The sequence below is a fragment of the Talpa europaea genome, assembly GCF_964194135.1.
Source record: "Talpa europaea genome assembly, chromosome: 8".
In the NCBI taxonomy this organism is placed as follows: Eukaryota; Metazoa; Chordata; class Mammalia; order Eulipotyphla; family Talpidae; genus Talpa; species Talpa europaea.
Genome location: NC_140075.1, coordinates 61,227,550 through 61,254,337, shown reverse-complemented (window position 1 = coordinate 61,254,337; position 26,788 = coordinate 61,227,550). Strand labels below are relative to the sequence as shown.

The 26,788-nt window shown below is 39.7% G+C and overlaps 2 gene segments (V, D, J or C); both read right to left on the bottom strand.

Annotated features, from left to right (window-relative positions):
* Positions 1 to 2,940: 2,940 nt before the first annotated feature.
* On the bottom strand, positions 2,941 to 3,535 carry LOC311175348 (T cell receptor delta variable 1-like). The segment is given in 2 exons: positions 3,487 to 3,535; positions 2,941 to 3,284 (listed from the first exon to the last, which is right to left on the bottom strand).
* A 22,276-nt stretch (positions 3,536 to 25,811) lies between these two features.
* LOC311175347 (T cell receptor delta variable 1-like) lies at positions 25,812 to 26,519 on the bottom strand. The segment is given in 2 exons: positions 26,471 to 26,519; positions 25,812 to 26,122 (listed from the first exon to the last, which is right to left on the bottom strand).
* Positions 26,520 to 26,788: the final 269 nt, after the last annotated feature.

Here is a 26,788-nt window from a genome sequence, read left to right as displayed (position 1 = left end):
AAGAAAGAAAGAAAGAAAGAAAGAAAGAAAGAAAGAAAGAAAGAAAGAAAGAAAGAAAGAAAGAAAGAAAGAAAGAAAGAAAGAAAGAAAGAAAGAAAGAAAGAAAGAAAGAAAAAGAAAGGCCTCCCACTTTACATAACAAAGGTCATTTTTCCCCAGGATAACTCCATTACTCTTCAACCCAAATCTACCTATGTCTTATATTTGTCATTTTGAAGTCAATCATGTTTTCATAACTGCAAGGAAAAAATTTAAAAAACAGATTAAAAATCTGCAATGGTAAGCTCACTAACTGGTCAGCAACAGCAGCTCCTACAGGGGCCAGGCCTGGCCACAGTGTAGCCAGGGATCACTGGAGGCAGCAGGAGGCCAGTGTCAGGCTCACAAAACATTTCACACACCAGGGGGCACACTTCAGCAAAGAGCTGCTTTCCTTCCTGGTGCTTGGAGTGTGCTGGAGCCTGGTTCTCAGGAAGAGAGAGTTAGCTCAAGACTGCAGACATGAAGGAAGTTGGGAGGTACACTATGCAGACACTTGGGGGGATGACATTACACGCAGAGGGCGAAGGCATGGGGCAAAGTCTGATAGGAAAATATGTTTTCAGTGTTTCAGGAGTAATATCTCCTTCCTCATGCTCATTCGTTCCAGCACAAAATTGTGAAGAGACTGGTTAAAACATTCAGCACAGGGCCGAGCTCTGCTCCCCGCTCTGGCTCTGGTGAATTCTCTCACCCTCCCGCGCTTCTGACTGTACCCCAGCGCTTGTATAAATAAATAAATAAATAAACCTTTAAAAAAAAAAAACATTCAGCACAATTAATGATTGGTGAATGATTTCCTCATCTATTGATCCTGTGACAATTTGTACCTAGATATGGCATTTTCTTTTCTAGTTTGTTGAGCTTTTTGGGGGGAGCAGAGTACAGGGATGTGTGTGTTTCAGTTGAAACCAGAAATGTCACCATCCCTGAGAGTTCCAGTCAGTTCTCCGAGGTCAGTTGATTACCATCTTAACATCAAATGCTTCCCCCCATGTTTATTAGCTGTGGAATATCATACTTCTGACAAGGTTTTTCAAGATTTTTGCCACATTCATTTTACCTTTTCCTATGGATTTATAATAACTTTTTATATGTTCAAAATTTGAATTTAGTTTATTAGTGTGTGCATTGACACTCCAATTTCTTAGTGATCTTTAACAAAGAATTTAAAATGATGCTTTCCTATTTATGAGGAGGTAGCTTAAAAGTTTTATTTTCTTTAAATACACAATTTAAAAGTGTTTTCATCTGTCATTTGTGATTTTTCATGAGGCATCATTCTTGATTGCGTTTCCCAGAGAACAAAGTGTTGATTTTCTCTGGAAATTTAAAAGAATCCCGCACCACCTCTCTCCCAATAAATAGACACTTTGAATATGGATTTCCCATTGTTTTGGCAATCTTTCTGCCAGAACAACCTCTCCAAGAGGTGAATTTATAAAATTCCGTACTTAACTTTATGATATTCCATGTAGCATTGCTCCTGAATAAAAAGCTTGTTTTATATAAAAGTCAGGTAGAGCAGAAAATGGAGGTGCTGGTTATGGGCAAAGAGACTATGCAATGGGGAATGAAAGAGCTAGTTATAAATAACAGCTACAATCACATGATTTATTGGAGAATAGTTTGAAATGCTTTTTCATTTTGATATACGTATATTATGTACAATACCCATTTTTACCCCCGTTACACATTTGCTTATGTGCGGTAGCATAAGAGGTGCTAATTAAAGTTAATCATGTTAGTTAATCATATTGGTTCATTATAAAGTGAACAGAGTGGTTAAACTTCAAAGGAACAATGGAGAGTGGCTCATCAAGAGGGGATTAAGAACTTTGTCCAAAGATGGATAAATGAACTTGATGCTCTTTGGTAGGGAGGGATGTTTTGTTTTGGGGTCATTATTGTGGCATTGATTTGTCTCAACTCAACTTTCTGAAAATGTGTTCCCCAGAACTTGCTTCCTATATTACAGTGGTTAAGGCTGGTCACAAAGATGTCTGGGCAAGATCTGGAGGGCAGCTGCGATGCAGCACCCATGATTTGTCTTCTGCAGGCTGGTGCAGGACCCAGACATGGTGGCAACTCACATGTGCTGCTCCCGCTCTGCCCCTCATTTTATTGCTGACTCATAGCCTGCCTCCCACCACCCCCACCAGGTCTCCTCTCTCAGCCTTGTCTTGGGTCAGGTCTGCATGTAGCAGGATGCAAGTGATACCCACTTTCCCTGAAGGTGCCCAAGCCCATGAGGAGGTGAGAATAGACAGTTGAAGTTTGTCTGGATTCCAATTGTCCTCATGGGTTCTAGTATGAAAACAAACAGGTCAGTTTGTCCATGCTTTTCTCCACATCCAAGTTTCCTTATAAATTTTAATCCAACTGACTTATAGCAAATTCAGGTTGCATAGCCGTTGAAAACATAGCAGCTTTGCACAGATTCCTCTACCTGTTCCAGCAGTGGCATGAGTTCTAAGCCTTGTAATTAAAATCTCTAACTCTACATCACTCATACTGGTTCTGCTTCTTTGTTTGTATCTTAATTGACACAAAGCTTATGAGAAAGGGGCTAAAATGATTTTCATGGTGAGTCCAGACGACTAGATCCAGCTTGTGATGTGAGCATCTTTAAATGCAGCTGCCACTTTGAAATCATTATGGGCAAGTTTTTTCAACATGAGGCAACTTTACAAGTGTTCTGTATGCTGATCTTAAGTGAAAAAGTCAAGAATGAGAATATACTAGAAGAAACATAGAAGGAGGTTTTACTCAGAATTCCCCACATAATCTAGACCACCAAAGAAGCAACCACAGTCTCTGCCATTGTTTGTCTGGGATGTACAGGTGTGATTTCAGCTTGGCTTCCGAGCAGAGGTCTTACCCTTCTCGAGCTCACCCATCTCAAGGTTTTTGTTCAGCTTTTACCACCACTTCAAACACAGTGGATTCCCAGAGAGCACAGAAATATATTGCTGAATCATCCAGTTGTAAGGGCGCAATGTTGAGGGAAATAGTTTTGTCTGCTTTCTGGAAGTTTATAGAATAGCGACCCTGTACAGCATTAATGTCAGAATAAGAATACTGGTCAATAATGTAAGTCATGTTCCCATCAGGAAGCTGCTTATACCAGTAAAGGTAGTATCCAATCTGGCTTGTTTCATACTGACACTTCAGGAGGATTGCTGACCCCTCTCTTGTGGTTATTGCTGGTGCGTCTTGAATAACTTTCTGGGCCACACTGGAGCCTATGGGCAAAATCATAAATAGAATTGTTTTAGTGAATAAAATATTATATGAATTAGACTAATTTTGTACCCAAAGAAAATTCACATAGACATCATCCTCTTCTTGCTTTTCACCAGTCCTCCTTCCCCGTCATGCACGCAAGCACCCTGTGCCTGGTACTGTCCTTCCATCCTCCCCACCCCCGCCTGGCCCCGGGCCTACCAGAGCAGGTGAAGGCCACCAGGGCCCACAGCAGGCTGGAGGGCGCCATGGGGCATGTGTGCCCTGACACATGTGTGCAGTTGTGCCTCCAGCAGGGAGCTCAGTGTCTCTGAGGGCCTGGAAGGGTGTTTATGTAGCTCTGGGGCTTGATGCTGCTCCCCACACAGGAAACAGGGTTTCTCATGTTGCGTTGCCTGCCTGGTTATGCACAGATGAGAGAAGAGTCTGACTTGCCAAGTCTGCTTGTCTTTCTCCGGTAATTATGCGAGGCAGTACATGAGAAGGCACATGATATAAGCAATTAATTTACAAGTTTGCATTGAAGGAAATGAATTTTGAATCACTTTGACATACATAGATAATTGTCAGTGGAATAATTTTGGGTCTCATAGAAAATAGAATGTATTTCGGATTTTGCCCTCCTTGAATCTATTTAACGGTCATTCATACTCTGCACTCATTTTTCTTCACCTAAATCTAATGAGACTTTTCCAAAATTCACAGATCTGGGCTTCCCCTAGTTGCGTAGCAGTTGAGCACTGGGCTGCGAAGCTGCATGCAGCCTCCGCAGCGCCAGTTCGATCCCCGGCCACCTGGCGAGGGTCCCACATGGCGCGCAGACCTCTCCTGCCACCCGTTGCTCCCCTCAGCAGTGTATTTCTTCATCAGTCTGCCTGTTCTGCTCCCCACTCTGGCTCTGGTGAATTTTCTCACTCTCCTGTGCTTCTGACTGTACTCAGTGCTTGTATAAATAAATAAATAAATCTTTAAAAAAAATTCACAGATCTATGGTGTTCTCCATGAATACTATTCTCAGAACAATCACTGCATCTCTTTCTCTTTCCTTACTGGGATCTAAGTTTCTGCTTAAGTTTTACCAATGAAACTGCTTCAAAATCAAAATCAAATGATTGAATATCAATCCTCCTACCTTTCCAAAGATACTCAGTTGTTTATACAGTTATTAAATTACAATAGGAATAGCATATTGTGTCTTGACATTTGACATTGAGTGTTATTTATTTGACACTGACGGGGATCAGGCTGCTAGTACTATTCTGACACAAGTAAATAGCAATGGTCAGCTCATGAGTCCTTGAATGGTTCTGATGTCCCAATTTTTATGCCGTTTGTCAAAGGGTTCAGTCTTGCTTATTAAATTCTGTGGCTGGGTTCTTTTGTTAAATTGTAGAATCAGATCAAGATGAGCATGCTAGATCTCTCCCTGGCATAGTGCTATACTCCACTCCTACACATGTGATGTCTGTCATTGCACACTCTCAATTCATGTGAGCACCACAGGTTGTGAGCTGAAGTTTGCACAATGTTACATGACTGTGAGCTATGGAGGGATCAGTTCCATTATGTCCATCGTTTCAGTGGATGAATTAACGTAAAAAGACAAGGAAGCAAACAGATATCTGGAAAAGAATGACAGACAGGGTCTCTGAAACATGAAGATTCTCAGCTACAGGTCCCAATAACTCAACTAATTATTTGAGACACACACTCTGGCCCACTTCACCTCTAAGAGCAACAGGCAGCTGATTCCTGATTTGCAATTTTTGTAACAGAGCCAAGGAGACTATCAATGCCCACAGCACCCGGGCACATCGCCAAGGCAGCTTTCCCTCCTGTGCGGATGGCCCTGCCCTTTGCCCCTGACAGCACAGCCGCAAGTTCTGCGGCTCAGACAGTGCTGCCTTTGCTATACACTTTCTGTTGGACCCAGCTGAATGAGTTAGGACACCCAGTTGGGAAATTTGGCCATTCTTTGTGATTGAATGATACTTGATTACATCTTCTAAAGAACAGGAATACAGTTTGTATTGAAGGACATATTGGAGATCGATGACTTAAAATTTCCAAATTTAATAAATTAATCTTGGATAATATCTGGAGGCACATCTGAAACAAATATATGGGTGTGATAGGAAATATTCATTCACATTTTAGTTGTTCTCTTGCCTTCAAACCTACTCTAAGGTGAAATGTGTTCTCTGACCCTTGGCTTCTACATAAGACACAAACCAGAGCCACCACGCCCTTCCTCCTACTTAGGCACCAGGACAGAGTAGCAGCATCACTCAAACAAATGAAATCAAATAATCTTTTAAATTCTGTCATCTCTCCATGTTGAACTGAAATTTCAATGGTAATAGTAACAAAATCAAATTCATTGATGTAACATGCTTAAATTCATCAGAAGTTCTATTTTTGAAGCGTCCGTGGGTCCTCTGAATTCAGACACTCAGCCAAGTTGTTGCCATGAGCAAACAAATATGTTTGATGAGATTTTACAACTCTTATTATTGTTATAAACACAAAACTTTGCCCAAATGCTTTTTTATAAATGAAAATGTTTTAAAAATACTAATTGCATAAGTGGTTCCAAAATGAATATAGGTCTGTCTCTGGACAGTGAAGCAATGAAGATTCTTCTCCATTTTATCCTGAAGAGTCATCTGGAGAAGAGTTTTATGTCTAATTATCAGGTCCAAAAATTTTTATTTTTGTTCAGTGGCTCATATAGAAACCCATTGAGAATGATCAGATTATTTTATAGTCAGCTGCCCTCAGACTTTCTTGCTTCCTTTAGAGAAACCTCCGGGTCACATAGCATATGAAGCCACAGAAGCACTAGAGGTTCCAGATCTTTCCTATTCTCATTCCCTCCCTCTAATATCCTTGGTAATATCTATTCTCTTATGCCAGCCATGCATGCTAAGTAGGCCAGTATTTTAACCCTGTATATTTTAGCCCAAAGAAAGCTACTGTAATCAGATATACATACTATCCAAATTTCATCCATTTATTTAATTTTAAAAAAACTCTACTTAGGCACTATGCTCTACTTATATCCCAGGACTTATGTTACATGTGACCGCTTTCATCCATTTATGCTTATTCTTATCCTCCACCAAAAGCAACCACAAGTATGTTCACTGTACCAATGATGTTGTTTAGCTTTTCAAAATTTTTACATACAAGTGAGATCATACAGCTTTATCTTTCTCTACCTCACTTATTTTACTTAGTGTAATGCCTTCAAATTCCATTCATGTTGTCACAAATAGCAGCATTTCATCCTTTTGTTTAAATAATATTCCTCTGTGTGTGGGGGTATGTGTGTGTTTGTGTTTTATTTATTTACCTATTTGTCCATTAACAAATACTTAGGTTGTTTCCATGGCTAAACAATTGTAAATAATACTGCAGAGACAGGGAGTCAGACATCTTTTTGGGATAATGAATTTTTTTTTTTTGTTTCTGTTGTTTACCCAGAATGTGATTACTGGCTCATATGGTAGACTTATTTTTAATGTTTTGAGGAAACCCCATACTGTTTTCCATAATGACTTCACCAATATAGCTCCACCAACAAGGCGCAAGTGTTTCCATTTCTCCATATCCTCAACAATACTCATAATTGCTGTTTTTTTGATAACAGCCATTTCACAGGTGTGAGGTGATAGCTCATTGTGGGTTTGATAGGCATTTACCTGATAGTTGCAGATGGTTAGTACTTTTTCATGTACCTCTTGGCCAATTATATGTCTTCTTGGAAAAATTGCCCTGTTTAGTCTGTCAATATTTTGAGGTTTTTTTTTTTTTTTCTATTGGACTGGATGAGTCCTATATAAATTTTGGCTATTTTACCTGATTTTCAGGTATCTGATTGCAAATTGCTCTCCCATCCTGTGGGTTGCCCTTTCATTTTGTTGTTGGAAGCTTTTAGTTTGACTTTGTCTCCCTTGTTTATTTTGTTTTTTTGCTTTGATGCCAAATCCAAAATATCATTGCCATGACCAGTGTTGAAGAAGTTACCCACTATGTTTCCTTTAGAAGTATTATGGTTTCAGGTCTTTTGTTCAAATCTTTTTATTTCAAATAGATTTTTGTGTATCATGTAAGATAGGAGTCCAGTTTCATTCTTTTGCACATGGAAGTCAGGTTTTCTCAACATCATTTATCAGAAGCTAACTCCCCATTGCACATTCATGAGTTCAATGCCATAAATTGACTGTATTTGTGGAGATTTATTTCTGAATTATCACATTCCAGTGATCTAGCTGTCTGTTTTATGCCAATAACATACTGTTCTGATTCCTATAGGTGTGTAGTGTAGTTGGATATCAGGAAATGTGATACTTTCAACTTTGTTTTTTTTTTCTCAAGATTGCTTTTACAATGGGTTGTTCTAGGTTTCATAAATATTTGAGGATTGTTTCTTCTATTTCTGTGAAATGTTACTGAGATTTTGACAAGAATTGCTTTCCAAAAGGAGGATAGAATAAAACTTAAAGAATTTCAATTAAATTAAACGAGAATACACATGAAAATCATCCAGTACAATAATTTCTCCAGAATCCTCTCTCCTCATGTAGGGACCAGGCTTGGCCATAGGCTAACCAGGGAACACTGGAGGGCAGCAGGATGCCTGTGTCAGGCTCACAAAACATTTTCACACAACACCAGGGGGCGGCAATTCAGCAAAGAGCTGCTATCCTTCCTGATGCTTGGAGTGTGCTGGAGTCTGGTTCTCAGGGAGAAGAGAGAGTTAGCTCAAGACTGCCCCAAGTGGTGACATTTGAATACAGGCATGAAGGAAGTTTGGAGGTACACCATGCAGACAGTTGGGAGGATGGCCTTAAAGACGATGGCCAAAGCATGGGCAGAGTTCTGATATAAAAAAATTCTTGCAGTATTTCAGAAATAATATCTGCTTTCCTACTAGCCCCTTATTCTTCCCAGCACAAAACTAGAAGAGGCTAGTTAAAACAATTGGCACAATTAATGATTGGTGGATGATTTCCTCATCTATTGATCATGGGACAATTTGTACCTAGTCTGCATACTCAAGTTTGTTTTTTTTTGGGGCGGGGGTGGGTTCCAGTTAAAACTAGAATGTCACCATCACTGAGATCTCCAGCCACGCTCTTCTGGGTCAGTCGAGTTTCATCATCCAAACCTTGCTGCTTGGGATGCTAACTTCTGCTGACAATTAAAGTTAGAGAAGCTTGTCAAAGTTAGATAGTTATTTCATTTACCAAGTATAAAAATTGGGCACAAAAACTTATCTGGTGAGGTTTATGTTTAAATTAGATAATGGATCTGAAATGGGTACCTTATTCCTGACATATGATAAACTATAGAAATGCCAACTACCCTTTTTCCTAATAAAACCTGTCTTTCCTTCAGGGCAGTTTTGTGAATAACTCTATTAACTGTTACTGCATTTTCTTCTTTCCACATGGGTTCAAGGAAACTTGCTCAACCATCAGTTCCTCTGGAATCATTCATTGTATCCCCTGTCCTCTAGGGTTCATTTCCTCATGGCCACATCAACACACTGGAATACTGAGAGGACACAGATGGAACACTCCATGGAGTTATATTTTCATTTCTGTAAAGACTGATAACATTAAGTGTTTTCCCCCCTATGTTTATTAGCTATGGGCTATCAGACTTCTGAAATGTTCTTCAATCTTGCTATTTTTATACTTTCCATTTATCTTGATTTCTATGAGCATTCTACATCCTCCATTTTTCATCTTCCACATTTGACTCCTTTTCCAGAAATACGCTTTGCAGGTGTAGTTTAACACTCTGTGCACTGACTTTTGACTTTCTTAAGTGAGTTTACACAATGAATTTAAATTTATACTTTCTTGTTAATGGGAAACTAGCTTGAAAGTTGTATTTGTTTTATTTAAGCAATTTAAAAATGTTTTCCCATAGTGGCTTCTATTACTTCTGATGAAAAGTCAAGCATTATTCTTGACTGTGTTTCCCAGAATGTGATGTACCAATTTTCTCTGACTATTGTTAAGATTCTCCCCTCATACTCAAAGACACTTTGGAATGGATTTCTTTTCCATGCCAACAATGTCTCTGGCAAATGAGAGGAGTGAACTTGCAGAATTCTTTATTCAGCTTTAAAGAATTTCCATGTAGCTTTGCTCTTGAGTAAGGAGGTTGTTTTATGTAAAATTCAGGTATAGAACTAAGTGAAGGTGCTTGCTATGGAGCAAAGGGATTATGCAGTGAGTAATAGAAGACATAGTTATAATTATCAGCTAAGGTCATGTAATTAGCTACAGATATAATTGTGAAAATCCTTTTTCAATATAAACATATTAATATTAACCATTTTTACTACCTTTTATCATTTGCCTATATGTAATAGCATAAGATTTGCTGATTAATGTTAATGATATTGGTTAAATATTTCGGTTAATCATAAAACAAATTGCATGAGGTCTAATATTCTCATTCATCTCTTATTTTATGTCACTCAAGATACTTCTGATTCCCTGATTATACTTAGTTGAAACAAAGCCTGAGAGAAAATGGCTCAGTGAAACATTTACATGATGATTCCAGATGACTAGATACAGCCTGTGATGTGAGCATCTCTAAATGCAGCTGCCACTTGAAATGATTGTGGGGCAAGTTTTTTCAGTGTTAGGCAACTCTATATATTGTCTGCAAGAAAGATTTTAAGTCAAAAATTCATGACTGAGAATGATTTAAAAGAAATTTCTCTGGACACCTCTTTCCAAATGACATAAGAAGAGCTTTTACTCAGAAGTCGCCCCCGGTCCAGACCACAGATGATGCAACCACAGTCATTGCTGTCACCTGTCTGGGATGTGCAGGTGTGATTTCAGTTTGGCTGCCAAGCAGAGGCCCTACCCTTCTTGAGCTCAGGGTTTTTGTTCAGCTTTTACTATCTCTTCAAACACAGTGCATCACTGAGAGCACAGAAATACTTGGCTGAATCTTCCCATTGCAAGGGAGAAATGGTGAGGGAGATGGCTTTCTTTGCTTTCTGGAAGTCTATAGAATAGCGACCATTTTTTGCTTTGTTGCCAGAAGATGAATGGCGATAAATAATGATTGTGATCTTTCCATCAGGAAGCTGCTTGTACCAATAAAGATAGTAGTCACTCCAATTTGTTTCGTACTGGCAATCAAAGGTGACTGCTGATCCCTCTTGTTTAGCTGTAGCTGGCTGGTCCTGAGTGACTTTCTGGGCCACACTGGATCCTACGGGGAAAATCAGAAAATACAGCTGATGCAGTGAATAAAATGTTATAGAATTAGAATAATTTTGTGTCCAAAGATCAACTGTTGAAATCACATGCCAGCTTTCCCCGGTCTTCCTTCTTCATCCATGCCAAACACCCTGTGCCCAGTGCTGTCCTTCCAACCTCCCATCCCCGCCTGGCCCCAGGCCTACCAGAGCAGGTGAAGGCCACCAGGGCCCACAGCAGGCTGGAGGGCACCATGGGGCGTGTGTGCCCTGACACGTGTGTGCAGTTGTGCCTCCAGCAGGGAGCTCAGTGTCTCTGAGAGCCTGAAAGGGTGTTTATGTAGTTCCTGGGGCTTGATGCTGCTCCCCACACAGGAAATAGGGTTTCTCATGTTGCAATTTCCACCTGATTATGCAAAGATGAGAAGAGTCTGCTTCACCCAAACCTTATTATTGTCCACCTGTCTTTCCTTGGTAATTCAGTGAAGCAGTAGGTATAAAGATGCATGAAAAAAGAAATTCATAGCACAATTTTGAGCTGTGGGAAAATGGAGATTGAATCATTTGACATACCCTGAAAATTTTGAGGTAATAATTTTGTGAACTCATTGAAAATAGACTGTATTATGGAATTCCCCCTCCTTTCATGTATTTTATGGTCATGCATTTACCTTGCATTCCTTTCTCTCCATCTTGAATTCCTTGAAAATATTTGATAATTCACAGACCTGTGGTTTTCTCAGTGAAGACTAACCTATTCAAAAACAATTAGTGTGTCTCTTTCTTTTTCCTACTGGGTTAGAGGGCTCTGTTGAAGGCTGACAATAAATAAGACTGCTTCCAGTGAAAAATCAAATGATAAAAGATCAGTCTTTTGACTTTCAAAAGCTATTCAGTTTTTGTGTGTTTATGAAAATAACAGGAATAACATGTCATCTTTTGAACCTAACACTGAGGTTTTTTTTTAAAGACTTATTTATTTGTAAAAGAACCAGGGTACAGGCCAAATGTGCGGGAGGGTGAGAGGATTCACCACAGACAGAGCAGGGTACAGAACAGATGGATCGACTGAAATACACTTCTGAGGAGAGCAGCGGAAGAGACTGGAGAGGTCTGCCGCGCCATGTGGGTATCTCCTCAGCAGGCCGGGATCGATCCCATGTTGCAGAGGCTGCAGACAGCATCACAGCACTGTGTTCAACTGCCTGCGCCACCAGGGAAGCCCCTGAGTTTTATTTGTTATACCCTGAGGAGGGTCAGGGTCTTGGAGCTCTTGCTGCACAAATAGTCACTTAGCAATCACATGTCCTAGAATGGCTCCTATGTCATGTTTTTCCCTATTTCTCCCAAGTGTTCACCCTCCTTTGTTAAATCCCATGGCTGAATTTTTTTGTTACTTTGTTATATCAAATCAAGATAAGCTTGCTAAACCTCTACATGACACAGCGCTATCTACTATCCACTCCTACAATGTGCTATCTGTAAGATGCGCAACTTAGTACATGTGAACCCACAGAAGTTGTTATCTGAAGTGCTGCTGCTATTGCAAGGCCCCCTGCTATGTAGCTGCCCATCTTCCACTGATGTCATTGTTTCAGTGGGTGAACTAATATAAAAGGATCAAAAAGTAAATTTGACATCTGGGGGGAAAAAACAGAATCTTTGAAATACAGAGATTCTTTGGTACAGGTCCCAATACCTCATGACTGGGTAGTGCAGGGAGAGAGTTCTAATTAGCTGAGACATCTGCTCTGGCCCACATCACCCTGAGAGCAACAGGCAATTGATTCCTGGTTTGCAATTTTTGTAACTGAGCTGAGGAGACCATCAATGCCCCCAGCAGCAGGGGGGGGGGAGCAGGTGTTTGCAGCAACACCCTGTGCCCAGGCAGTGCTCCTGTTGTCAGGAGCCAGGTCCCACAGCCAAGACAGTGCTGCCTCTGGGATGTGTTTTTGTTGGACACCCACTGGGAGATTTCATCTTTCTTTTCTGATTGAATAATGAATGTTTATAACTGTTCAAACACAGTTATTAAAGGAAATATTTAAGGAGATTGATTACTTAAAATTTCCAAGCTTGGTGAATTAATCTGGGATACAATCTGCATATCTGAAACAAATTATTGGGTGTGATGGGAAATAGTCATCCATATTTTGGTTGTTCTCTTGCCTCCAAGCTGATTCCAAGATGAAATGTGCCCCCTGGTCCATGGCATCCATGTAAGAGACAAACAGTAGTCACCCCGCCCTTCCTCCTACTCAACCACCAAGTCATGCAATAGCAGCATCGCTCAAACAGATGAAATCACAATAATCTTCTGACTTCTCCCTCTCTCCATGTTGTATTTCAGCTGAATGGTAATAACAATAAAATCATATTTATTGATAATGTAACTCTAACATAAAACAAGTCAAAGAAGGATCTATAGGTCTATAGGTCTCTGAAATATGAAGATTCTCTGCTACAGGTCAAAACAACTCACATCTGGGTGTGTCAGGGAGAAAGTACTAATTAGTTGAGACGTACACTCTGGCCCACTTCACCTGTGAGTGTAACAGGCAACTGATGACTGCTTGCAATTTTTGTAACTGAGCCGAGACCATCAATGCTCACAGCAGCATTGTGGGGAAATGAAGGCAGCATTCCCCTCCTGTGCCGATGGCCCTGCCCTGTGCCTGACAGCACAACTGCAAGATCTGCAGCTCACACGGTGCTGCCTGTGAGTGTGGTTTCTCTGGGCCACGTCTGAATGAGTCAGGACACCCTTTGGGAGATTTGGTCTTTCTTTGTGATTGTATAATAATAGATTATATCTGGTAAAGCACGGGCTTATAGTTCCTATGACAGGAAATATGGAGGATATTGATTATTTAAAATTTTCACATTTAGTGAATTAATCTGTGATAAGTTCTAGAGCATATATGCAACAAATTTATGAGTGGGATGGGAAATATTCATGCATATTTTGGTTTTTCTCTTGCCTCCAAGCTGATTCTAAGGTGAAATGTGCCCTCTGGTCCTTGCCTTCCACATAAGAGACAAACAAGTCACCACACATTTCCTCCTACTCAGCCACCGAGTCATGGAAGAGTAGCATCAGTCAAACAAATGAAATGAAAATCCATCCTCTGACTACCATATCGCAGACTGAATGGCAACATCAACAAAATCATATCCATTGTTGACATAGCACTGCTTAATTTATTAGACGTTCTAAGAAGAGCCCAGGGGTCCTCTTAATTCAAGCATTCAGCCACGTTGGTGTCAGGAGCACTATTTGGCATGAGTCTACAGCTCTTCTTATATTTACTGTAAAGAGAAAACATCGCCCCAAGTGCTAAGAGGAAAGCATAAGCGCAAAGGGTGGAAGAAATGATTTTCATGACGATTCCAGATGACTAGACCCACCTTGTAATGTGAGGATATTTCAGTGCAGCTGTTACTTGAAATTATTGTGGTACAAGTTTTTCAACATTAGGAAACTATACATATTCTTGTAAGACTAATTACAAGTCAAAAATTCATGACTGAGATTGTGTTAAAAGAAAGTTACCCTGGACTCCTGTTTCCATATGACATGGATGGAGGTTTTGCTTAGAATTCAATCCCCTGAGCCAGACCACAGAAGAGGAAGCCACAGTCACTTTCCGTTGCCTGTCTGGGATGTGCAGGTGTGATTTCTGCTTGGCTGCCTAGCAGAGGTCTTACCCTTCCTCAGCTCTGGTGTTTTTGTTCAGCTCTTACTATCACCTCAGACACAGTGTCTTCTTGGAGAGCACAAAAATACATGCCTGAATCATCCAATTGTAAGGACACAATATTGAGGGAGATGGTTTTGTCTGCTTTCTGAAAGGTTGTAGTATAGCGACCCTTTTTTGCATTGTTGGCAGAAGAATACTGCTCAATGATGTAAGTCATCTTTCCATCAGGAGGCTGCTTGTACCAGTAAAGGGAGTATGCACTCAGGCTTGTCTCATACCGGCACTTCAGGGTGACTGCTGAACGCTCTCGAGTAGCTATAGCTGGCTGGTCTTGAATAACTTTCTGGGCCACACTGGATCCTGTGGGGAAAAATCAGAAAACAGAGATGATACAGTTAATTATTGTAAGAGTGAATTAATACTTAATTGTTAATAATTAACCACATTGAAATCATCACATGCTGACTCTCCAGTCCTCCTTCCCCCTCATCCATGCCAGCACCCTGTGCCCGGTGCTGTCCTTCCATCCTCCCCACCCCACCTGGCCCCAGGCCTACCAGAGCAGGTGAAGGCCACCAGGGCCCACAGCAGGCTGGAGGGCACCATGGGACGTGTGTGCCCTGACATGTGTGTGCACCTGTGCCTCCAGCAGGGAGCTCAGTGTCTCTGAGAGCCTGGAAGGGCGTTTATGTAGTCCCTCGGGGTGATGCTGCTCCCCACACAGGAAATAGGGTTTCTCATGTTGGGTTGCCAAAGATGAGAAAACTTGGACTTTGTCTACTTCTCTTCCTTGAAATTTGAGTGAAGCTGTATATGAAAAAGCAATAAGTATTACAGTTTGAACTGAAATTTAATAAGTATTAAATCATTGAAACACATGTTAATTTTCTATGGAATATTAAGTGGAAAAATTTTGGGACCCCTTTAGAAATGGAACATATTTTGTCGTTGATGCCTCCTTGTATCTATTTAATGATCAGTCACTTACCTTGCACTCATTTCTCACTATCCATAATCTAATGAATTTTTTTAAAAGATTAAAAGAATCCCATGTATAGTGCGGCAGACCTCTTTTGTCGCGCCCACTGCTCCCCTCAGCAGTGTATTTCAATCAGTTTTCTTGTTCTGGTCCCTGCTCTCTCTGGTGAATCCTTTCACCATCCCACACATTTGGCCTATACTCCGGTTCTTTTATAAATCAATAAATCTTAAAAAAAAAGAAAAGAAAGAAAGAAAATAGCAGTAGCAATGAATGGAAGTGCTTGCTGTGAGCAAAGAGATTATACAATGGGCTATGGCAAAAGTAGTTATAACTATCAGTTATAATTGCATGACAATTTGAAGAAATAATTATGAAATTCTTTTGTATCTTCATATAAATATATTTCTATGTATATTAACCACTTTTTACTCCTCTTTCCATTTGCCTCTGTGTATCTAATTAGCATAAGATGGTTACTTATCACAGAAATCACAAAGTCAGTGCAGTGCGAAACTGTAGGATATCCATGGGAGAGTGTGACTCAGCAAAAAGGAGTAAGAACTTTGCCTAACTATGAATAAATGTGCTTGGTCCTCTCTATCAGCAAGGTTTAGCTTGTTTTGGTAGTTACAGTGGTAACTTTTCATTGTCTCAACTTAACTTTCTGGAAATACATTTCTCAGAATCAGCTTCCTTGTATTGGGTAAGCTTCATCCCAAAGATGTCTGTGCAAGATCTGGAGGGCAGCTGTGACCTAGCAGCCATATTTTGTCTTCTACAGGCTGGTGCAGGCTCCAGGAAGGCTGGCAACTCACACATGCTGACCCTGCTCTGCCCTCATCTTATTGCTGACTCACAGCCCCGCCCCCGCCAGTCTCCTCTCTCAGCTTCTCTCTGTCTTGGGCCAGGTCTGCATGTAACCTCATGCAAAATGATACCCACTACATGAGATTGAGCAGGTCAGAGACAGAGGAATTTGATTTGCCTTATTGGTTTCAAATTGTCCTCAGGGGTTCTACAATAGTACATGCTTATAGGTCAGTGTGTGTGTACATTTGTGCCCATGCAAGTTTCCATTCCAAATATTACCCTAAACTATTGTACAGCCAATACAGGCTGTATAGCCAATTCAAATACAACCTTTTGCACAGATTTTTCCACCAGTTCCAGCAATTGCATGAGGGCTAAGCTTTGTGATTAATCTTTTATTTTATATCACCCCTGACAGTTCTGCTTCTCTGTTTATACCTTAGATGACACAAAGCTTAACAGGAAAATGTTAAGGAAATGATCATCCTTAATATTACAGATGACTAGACCCACTTTTTTAAGTGAGCAGTTTGAAGTACTGCTGGCCTTGAAATTTTATGGGGAAGTTAATGCAAATTAGACAATATATGCATGTGTTCTGGATGACTGATTTGAAGTCAAAGCTTCATGACTTAGAATGTATTGGAAGAAACTTACTCTGGACACCTGCTTCTAAATGATCATTTCCTTAACATTTTCCTGTTAAGCCTTGGTTTTCTTATATGCCACGTTAAGCCACAGAAGCTCTGGTGAGGCAATGGTGTTTCCTATTCTCCCTCCTTCTACTCTCTTGATAGTAACTTTTCTCTTACTAACTCTGCATTCTTCAGTCTCAAAAAAATAATGGCAATCACACAACACACACACACGTGTGTGTGTTGTGTGTATATATATGTGTATGTCTATATGTATGGTATTGCAAATTTCTTTCACATATATAATTTTATATAATTATAAGAGAATAGCCAGTTACTGTGCTGTACATTATATCCTAGGACTTAGAACTGGAATTTTGTACTTTGTGACCAGCTTCAACAATTTTCCCTGTACTGTGAAATGCTACTGGGATTTTGGGAGGGGCTGTCTTCCTAATGGGGAACAGAACCAATCTACAAGATCCAGACAGAAATAAATGAGATCAGGCAAGCCACGCAAATGATGCCATGTGACTTCCCTGTTTAGGTTCTCAACCAGACGCCTGCAGTGTATCGGGAGGAGTGCAGGGGGGAGCTGGAACCACAATATGAACCTACAGTGGAATCTAACATCAACATTGACCTCATTTTTAATGTTATCATAAGTGTCATTGTCTGTCATTTTTCTTACTATTCAGGGGAAATCGGCCCATCAAGCATACTGTGTAGGGACATGGGTGGCTTAGGATAACACGTTGGGAACACTAAGCAGTGTCCCCTACAATGGTTTATTTTTCTCCATCATTGACCCTTGTTCCCTTTCAGGGTGCTTTGATAATGCACTAAAGACAGAACAGTAGACAATCACATTTAACACTGAAAAACCTCCCACTTTACGCAACAAATGTCATTTTTCCCCAGGATAACTTCATTACTCTTCAACCCAAACCTACCTATGTCTTATATTTGTCATTTTGAAGTCAGTCATGTTCATAACTGCAAGGAAAAAAATTAAAAACCAGATTAAAAATCTGCAATGGTAAGCTCACTAACTGGTCAGCAACAGCAGCTCCTATAGGGGCCAGGCCTGGCCACAGTGTAGCCAGGGAACACTGGAGGCAGTAGGAGGCCAGTGTCAGGTTCACAAAACATTTTCACACACCAGGGGGCACACTTCAGCAAAGAGCTGCTTTCCTTCCTGATGCTTGGAGTGTGCTGGAGCCTGGTTCTCAGGAAGCCAGAGTTAGCTCAAGACTACCCAACGTAGTGACAGTTGACTACAGATATGAAGGAAGCTGGGAGGTACACCATGCAGACATTTGGGGGGATGACATTACAGGCAGAGGGCGAAGGCATGGGGCAAAGTTCTGATAGGAAAGTATGTTTGTAGTATTTCAGGAGTAATATCTCCCTCCTCATGCTCCTTATTCGTTCCAGCACAAAATTGTGAAGAGATTGGTTAAAACATTCAGCACAATTAATTATTGGTGAATGATTTCCTCATCTATTGATCCTGTGGCAATTTGTACCTAGATATGGCATTTTCTTTTCTAGTTTGTTGAGCTTTTGGGGGGGGATGGAGGGGGAGGGCAGGGATGTGTGTGTTCCAGTTGAAACCAGAAATGTCACCATCCCTGAGAGTTCTAGTCAATTGTCTGAGGTCAGTTGATTGTCATCTTATATAAAATGTTTCCCCCATGTTTGTTAGCTGTGGGATATAGTACTTCTGACAAGGTTTTTCAAGATTTTTGCCACATTCATTTTGCCTTTTCTTATGGATTTATATGAACTTTTTATATGTTCAAATTTTGAGTTTAGCTTAATAGTGTGTGCATTGACACTCCAAATTCTTAGTGATCTTTAACAAAGAATTTAAAATGATACTTTCCTGTTTATGAGGAGGTAGCTTTAAAGTTTTGTTTTCTTCAAATACGCAATTTAAAGTGTTTTCATCTGTTATTTGTGATTTTTCATGAGGCATCATTCTTGATTATGTTTCCCAGAGAACAAAGTGTTGTTTTTCTCTAGAAATTTAAAAGACTCTCCCACCACCTCCCTCCCAATAAATAGACAATCTGAATATGGATTTCCCATTGTTTCGGCAATCTTTCTGCCAGAACAACCTCTCCAAGAGGTGAATTTGTAAAATTCCATACTTAACTTTATGATATTCCATGTAGCATTGCTCATGAATAAGAAGGTTGTTTTGTATAAAAGTCAAGTAGAACAGAAAATGGAGGTGCTGGCTATGGGCAAAGAGACTATACAATGGGGAATGGAAGAGCTAGTTATAAATACATGAGCTATAATAATCACATGAGCCAGCTATAATCACATGATTTATTGGAGAATAGTTTGAAATGCTTTTTCATTTTGATATATGTATATGTGTACAATACCCATTTTTATTCCCGTTACACATTTGTTTATGTGCAGTAGCATTAGAGGTGCTAATTAATGTTAATCATATTAGCTAATCATATTGGTTCATTATGAAGTGAACTGAGAGGTTAACAACTACAAAGTAGCAATGGAGAGTGGCTCATCAAGAGGGGATTAAGAACTTTGTCCAATTTTAGAACAGGGAACTTTTTTCAGTAAAGACTGCTTGATTGGCAGAAGGCTCCCTGTGGAGCCAAAGGGAGAAGGTTCCCTGTGGAGTCAGAGATGAGCTGTAGGCCCCCACAAGCCTGGTCCCACCTGGCAGGAAGTTGGAGTCCAGAGGGGGATCCAGTGATTTGGAACCCAGAGTGCAATCCAGCTGCCCCACCTCCAGGGAAGCTTGTGGGACTTCAAGACACAACTTTGTAATTAAACACAGAAGGAGGAAATATTCTGTGACAGCGACAATTAACATGCTCAAAGTACCACTGCCTCACTAGACTTCTGGCATAACAGTATTTGACTCGTTTAGACTGCCAGTTTCTGAACCCCACAAAGAGCACACTGAAAAGATGCCGGCCAGTACCAGCAACACAGTGTCCCAATGCATACGACAAATTAGAAAACAGTAGGGAGTAGAAAAACTACATGCAACCCAGCAACTCCTCAGGAAAAAAGCACACCACAAAAAGAAAACCACCCCCCCGATTGCAATGACAGTAACTTGGAAGAACTTCTGAGCCTTCCAGAAAGAGAATTTAAAATTGCCGTGATTAAAAAACTGACAGAGTTATAAAGGAAAACAATGATAAGGGAAAAATAATCAGCAATCAGAAGAATGAAATTGAGTCCCTAAAGAGGGAAGTAAAAGAAATGCAGGAGATCAAAGAATTAATGGAGGCACTAAAGAACTCTGGGAAAAGCAATGAAAGCAGAATAGATGAAATGGAAGAATGAATAAGTACTCTTGAAGACACAGAAATAAAAAGAACCAAAACAGAAAAGGAAAAGAGGTACTAAGGAAAAAGACCAAAGAAAGACATTGGGAACTATCTGACTCCATGAGGAAAGGAAATAAAAGAGTTATAGGAATACCAGAAGGAGAGGAGAGAGATGTAGGAACAGAGAAAATATTCAAGGAAATAATTGAAGAGAACTTCCCAAACGTGAAGAAGGAGCTGAAAATTGATATACAAGAAGCAAGAAGAACACCAAACTTCCATGACAAAAGGAAAAATACAGCAAGACACATAGTAGTGAAGCTCCCAAGAATCCAAGACAAGGAAAAAATAATGAAGCTGACAAGAGGGAAGAAACAGATAACATTCAAAGGAAAACCAATCAGGCTGACATCAGATTTCTCTGAAGAAACACTACGGGCAAGGAGAGAGTGGAGGGACATAGTCAACAGACTCCAAGAAAACAAATGCCAACCAAGAATACTCTATCCCACAAAGTTCTCCTTCCTCTATGAAGAAAGAATAAGGACCTTCCCAGACAAACAGAAACTCTGGAATTTCATTACGACTAAACTCCCACTCCAAAAAATACTACAAGGAATCCTAAAGCCAGAACCTCAGAGGGACGAATAACAACGAAAGAAGGCCAAAAAAAAAAGTTATTAAAAGAATAAATAAATAAAATCAAAGGAAAGACAAACACAATGGCAAATACAGATGATAACTTATCAATATTAACTCTAAATGTAAATGGACTAAACTCTTCAGTAAAAAGACACAGTCACAGGCTGGATTAAGAAACAAAAGCCAACCATTTGCTGTCTCCAGGAAACAAATTTAGCTATAAAAGATAAAAATAGACTCAAAGTTAAAGGATGGAAAACAATCCTACAAGCAAAGGGACCAAAAAAAAAAAAAAAAAAAAAAAACAGGAACAGCTATACTTGTATCAGATAAAACAGATTTCAAATTCAAAAAGGTAAAAAAGAGACCCCAGCGGTCACTACATTATGATCAAGGGGACAATACTTCAAGAAGAAATAACACTCATTAACATACATTCACTAAGCGAAGGAGCACCAAAATATATCAGACAACTATTATCATCTTTGAAAACAGACATCAGAGAAAACACATACGTAGTGGGAGTCTTCAACACACCACTATCAACAATGGATAGATCAATGAGACAAAAAATTAGTAAAGACTCTAAAGCTCTAAATAAGGATCTAGAGCGCTTGGGCTTAACAGACATCTATAGAACACTAAACCCCAAAAAATCTGAGTACACATTTTTCTCAAGCACACACGGATCATTCTCCAGGATCGATCACATACTGGGACACAAGACAAACATCAACAGATACACCAAGACTGAAATCATACCAACCATCTTTTCTGACCATGAAGGCATCAAACCAGAAATAAACCATAAAAAGAAGGCAAGAAACTCTCCTACCTCATGGAGATTGAAAACCACACTTCTGGAAGACCACTGGACTAACGAGGAGATCAAAGAAGAAATTTAAAACTTCTTTGAATTGAATGACAAGGAGGACACCAATTTCCTAAATGTATGGGATGCAGCAAAAGCAGTAATAAGAGGAAAATATATAGCAATAGAGACTCACATCAAGAAACAAGAAAGAACTCAAAGAAACAGCCTAATCTCAAAGCTCAAAGATCTAGAAAAAGAACAAAAAAAACAAACAAACCGCAAAACCAGTAGAAGAAAAGAAATAATAAAAACCAAAGCAGAAATAAATGAAATTGAAACTAAAAAAACAATCTAAAAGATCAATGAAACCAAGAGCTTGTTCTTCGAAAAAATAAATAAAATAGACAAACCCCTAGCCAGGCTCACAAAGGAAAAAAGGGAGAAAGCACAAATAAACAGGATCATAAATGAAAGAGGAGAAATCACAAAGGACACAGCAGAAATCAAAAGAATAAGCAGTAACTGCTATGAACAGTTATATGGAAACAAGTTCAACAATCTAGAAGAGATGGACAAATTCCTACAACTCTACAATCACCCAAAGCTAGATAAAGAAGAAATAGAACACCTAAACATACCAATTACAACTAGCAAAATTGAAATGGTAATCAAAAACCTCCCCAAAAACAAAAGCCCAGGACCTGATGGATTTACAAATGAATTCTACCAAACATTCAGAGACGAATTAGTACCTATCCTTCACAAACTCTTCCAAAAAATTGAGAAGGAAGGGACAAGACCAAACACGTTCTATGAAGCCAACATTACACTAATACCAAAACCGAACAAGGACAACACAAAAAAGGAAAACTACAGGCCAATCTCCCTAATGAACACTGATGCAAAAATCCTCAATAAAATTTTAGCTATCAGAATCCAACAATGTATCCATAAGATAATTCACCATGACCAAGTAGGATTCATTCCAGGGACACAAGGATGGTTTAACATTCGAAAATCAATCAATGTTATCCAACACATCAACAAAAAGAAATATAAAAACCATATGATAATATCAATAGATGCTGAGAAAGCTTTCGACAAAGTGCAACACCCATTCATGATAAAAGCCCTTGAAAATCTTGGGATACAAGGAACATACCTCAACATCATAAAGGCCATCTATGACAAGCCAACAGCCAGTATCATTCTCAATGGTGAAAAGCTGAAAGCAATTCCATTAAGATCTGGAACAAGACAAGGATGTCCACTCTCACCACTACTTTTCAATATAATACTGAAGTCCTAGCCAGAGCAATAAGACAAGAGAAAGACATACAAGGAATCTAAATAGGAAAAGAAGTCAAACTATAACTATTTGCAGATGATATGATAACATACATAGAGAACCCCAAAAACTCCACAGAAAAACTAATTCAACTCATCAATCAGTTCAGTAAAGTGGCAGGATACAAAATCAACACGCAAAAGTCAGTAGCCTTCCTATACACAAACAATAAATCTGAAGAAGAAGAAATCAAAAAAACCATCCCTTTTATTATTGAAACAAAAAAAATCAAATACTTGGGAATAAATCAAACAAAAGAGGTAAAGAACTTATACAAAGAAAACTATAAAACACTGTTAAAAGAAATAGAAGAAGACACAAAGAAATGGAAAGACATCCCCTGCTCATGGATTGGGAGAATAAACATTATTTAAATGGCTATCCTACCAAAAGCAATATACAGATTCAATGCTATTCCAATCAAAATTTCAATGTCATTCTTCAAAGAAATAGAACAATTATTGATGAAATTCATATAGAACCACAAAAAACCCGAATAGCCAAAGCTCTCCTGAAAAAAAAAGAAGGGAATGGAGACATCACAATCCCAGATTTCAAACTATACTACAAAGCCATAATCATCAAAACTGCATGGTATTGGAACAAGAACAGACACACAGACCAATGGAATCAAATAGAAAATCCAGAAATAAACCCACAGATTTATGGTCAACTTATCTTTGACAAAGGAGCAAAGAATATACATTGGAGCAAAGAAAGTTTGTTCAATAAATGGTGCTGGGAAAACTGGGTTGCTACATGCAAAAGAATGAAGCTTGACTACTGCCTCACACCATACACAAAAATCAACTCAAAATGGATTAAAGAACTAGACATAAGACCTGAAACCATAAAATACATAGAAGGAAATATAGGCGAAACACTCCATGATATGCACATCAAAGACATCTTTACAGACACATCACCCAAAGCAGTGATAGTGAAGGCAAAGATCAACAGCTGGGACTACATCAAATTAAAGAGCTTCTGCACAGCAAAAGAGACAATAACAAAAACAAAGAGAAACCCCACCAACTGGGAGAACATTTTTGCACCCAACACTAATGATAAAGGACTGATCACAAAAATCTGCAAAGAGCTGATGAGACTCAACACAAACAAAGAAAATAATCCAGTCAAAAAAAGGGCAGAAGAGCTAAAAAGAAATTTCTCTGAAGAGGAAATGCAAATGGCCAACAGACATAGGAAAAAATGTTCAATATCACTTGCAATCAGGGAAATGCAAATCAAAACTACCATGAGATACCATCATACACCAGTGAGAATGGCACATAAAAAAACTAGCAACAACAAATGTTGGCCAGGGTGTGGAGAAAAAGGAACTCTCCTTCACTGTTGGTGGGAGTGCAAACTGGTCCAACCACTATGGAGAGCTGTGTGGAGATTTCTGGACCTACTAAACATAAAGCTTCCATATGATCCAGCAATTCCACATTCCACTCCTAGGTATTTACCCAAAGGACACAGAAACATCAATTCCAAAGAGCACCTGCATCCCTATGTTTATAGCAGCACTGTTACAATAGCTAAGCTTTGGAAACAACCCAAATGCCCAAAAATAGATGACTGGATCAAGAAGATGTGGTACATATACACCATGGAATAATACTCAGCATTCAAAAAAGATAAACACATGCAATTTGCGGCAACATGGGTGGCGCTGGAAGGGATCATGCTCAGCGAAATAAGCCAGAAAGAAAAAGAAAAATACCGGATGGTCTCACTTAAAGCAGGAATCTAGAAAACTTAAATAAGGGACCAGGAAAAAAATAACTATAAGAAAGAAAATATCAAAATTAACAACTATGAACCAGGGACACTCTATGGGGGGTGGGGAGTGGGGAAAGGAGGGTCAAAATAAGGGGGTCGTAATTGTATGGGGAATATAAAAAATAAAATTTAAATAAAATGAAAAAAAAAAGGACTTTGTCCAAAGATGGATAAATGAACTTGATGCTCTTTGGTGGGAGGGATATTTTGTTTTGGCGTCACTGTTGTGGCACTGATTTGTCTCAACTCAACTTTCTGAAAATGTGTTCCCCGGAACTTGCTTCCTATATTATGTTGGCTTAGGGCTGATCACAAAGATATCTGGGCAAGATGTGGAGGGCAGTTGTGATGCAGCATCCATGATTTGTCTTCTGCAAGCATGGTAGCAACTCTCAGGTGCTGCTCCTGCTCTGCCCTGCCCCCTTTTATTGCTAACTCACAGCCCCCTTTCCACTTCCCCCACCAAGTCTCCTCTCTCAGCCTCTCTCTGTCTTGGGCCAGGTCTGTATGTAGCAGGATGCAAATGATACCCACTTCCCCTGAAGGTGCCCAAGCCCATAAGGAGGTGACAGTAGAAAGTTGTATTTTGTCTGGGTTCTAATTGTCCTCATGGGTTCTAGCTTGAAAATAAACAGGTCAGTTTGTCCATGCTTTCTCCACATCCAAGTTTCTTTATAAAGTTTAATCCAACTGACTTATAGCAAATTCAGGCTGTGTAGCCTAAGTAAACAGGAGCTTTGCACAGATTCCTCTACCTGTTCCAGCAGTGGCAAGAGTTCTAAACCTTGTAATTAAAATCTCTTACTCTACATCACTCATACTGGTTCTGCTTCTTTGTTTGTATCTTAATTGACACAAAGCTTATGAGAAAGGGGCTAAAATGATTTTCATGGTGAGTCCAGACGACTAGATCCAGCTTGTGATGTGAGCATCTCTAAATGCAGCTGCCACTTGAAATGATTGTGGGGCAAGTTTTTTCAGTGTTAGGCAACTCTTTATGTGGTCTGTAAGACTGATGTTAAGTCAAAAATTCATGACTGAGAATGATTTAAAAGAAATTTCTCTGGACACCTCTTTCCAAATGTCATAAGAGGAGATTTTACTCAGAAGTCACCCCTCATCCAGACCACAGATGATGCAACCATAGTCTGGGATGTGCAGGTGTGATTTCAGTTTGGCTGCCAAGCAGAGATCCTACCCTTCTTGAGCTCAGGGTTTTTGTTCAGCTTTTACTATCTCTTCAAACACAGTGCATCTCACTGAGAGCACAGAAATACTTGGCTGAATCGTCCCATTGCAAGGGTGAGATGGTGAGGGAGAAGGTTCTCTTTGCTCTCTGGAAGTCTATAGAATAGCGATCATTTTTTGCTTGGTTGCCAGAAGATGAAAGATGAATAATGAATGTGATCTTTCCATCAGGAAGCTGCTTGTACCAATAAAGATAGTAGTTATTCCAACTTGTTTCGAACTGGCAATTGAAGGTGACAGCTGATCCCTCTTGTTTAGCTGTAGTTGGCTGGTTCTGAATAACTTTCTGGGCCACACTGGATCCTATGGGGAAAATCAGAAAATACAGCTGATGCAGTGAATAAAATATTATAGAATTAGAATAATTTTGTGTCCACTCTGTGGGGGGTGGGGGCGGGGAAAGGAGGGATTGGGATCAAAATAAGGGGGTTGCAATTGTATGGGGAATATAAAAATAAAATTTAAAAAATAAAAAAATAAATAAAATTAAATAGTTAAAAAAAAAAAAGAATAATTTTGTATCCAAAAATCAACTATTGAAATCATCATATACTGGCTTTCCCCAGTCTTCCTTCCCCCTCATCCATGCAAGCACCCTGTGCCCGGGGTGCTGTCCTCCCATCCTCCCAGCCCTGCTGGCCCCAGGCCTACCAGAGCAGGTGAGGGCCACCAGGGCCCACAGCAGGCTGGAGGGCGCCATGGGGCGTGTGTGCCCTGACACGTGTGTGCAGTTGTGCCTCCAGCAGGGAGCTCAGTGTCTCTGAGAGCCTGAAAGGGTGTTTATGTAGTTCCTAGGGATGATGCTGCTCCCCACACAGGAAATAGGGTTTCTCATGTTGCATTGCCCTCCTGGTTATGCACAGATGAGAAAAGAGTCTGCTTCACCCAAACCTTATTATTGTCCACTTGTCTTTCCTTGGTAATTCAGTGAAGCAGTGGTTATAAAGATGCATGCAAAAAGAAATTCAT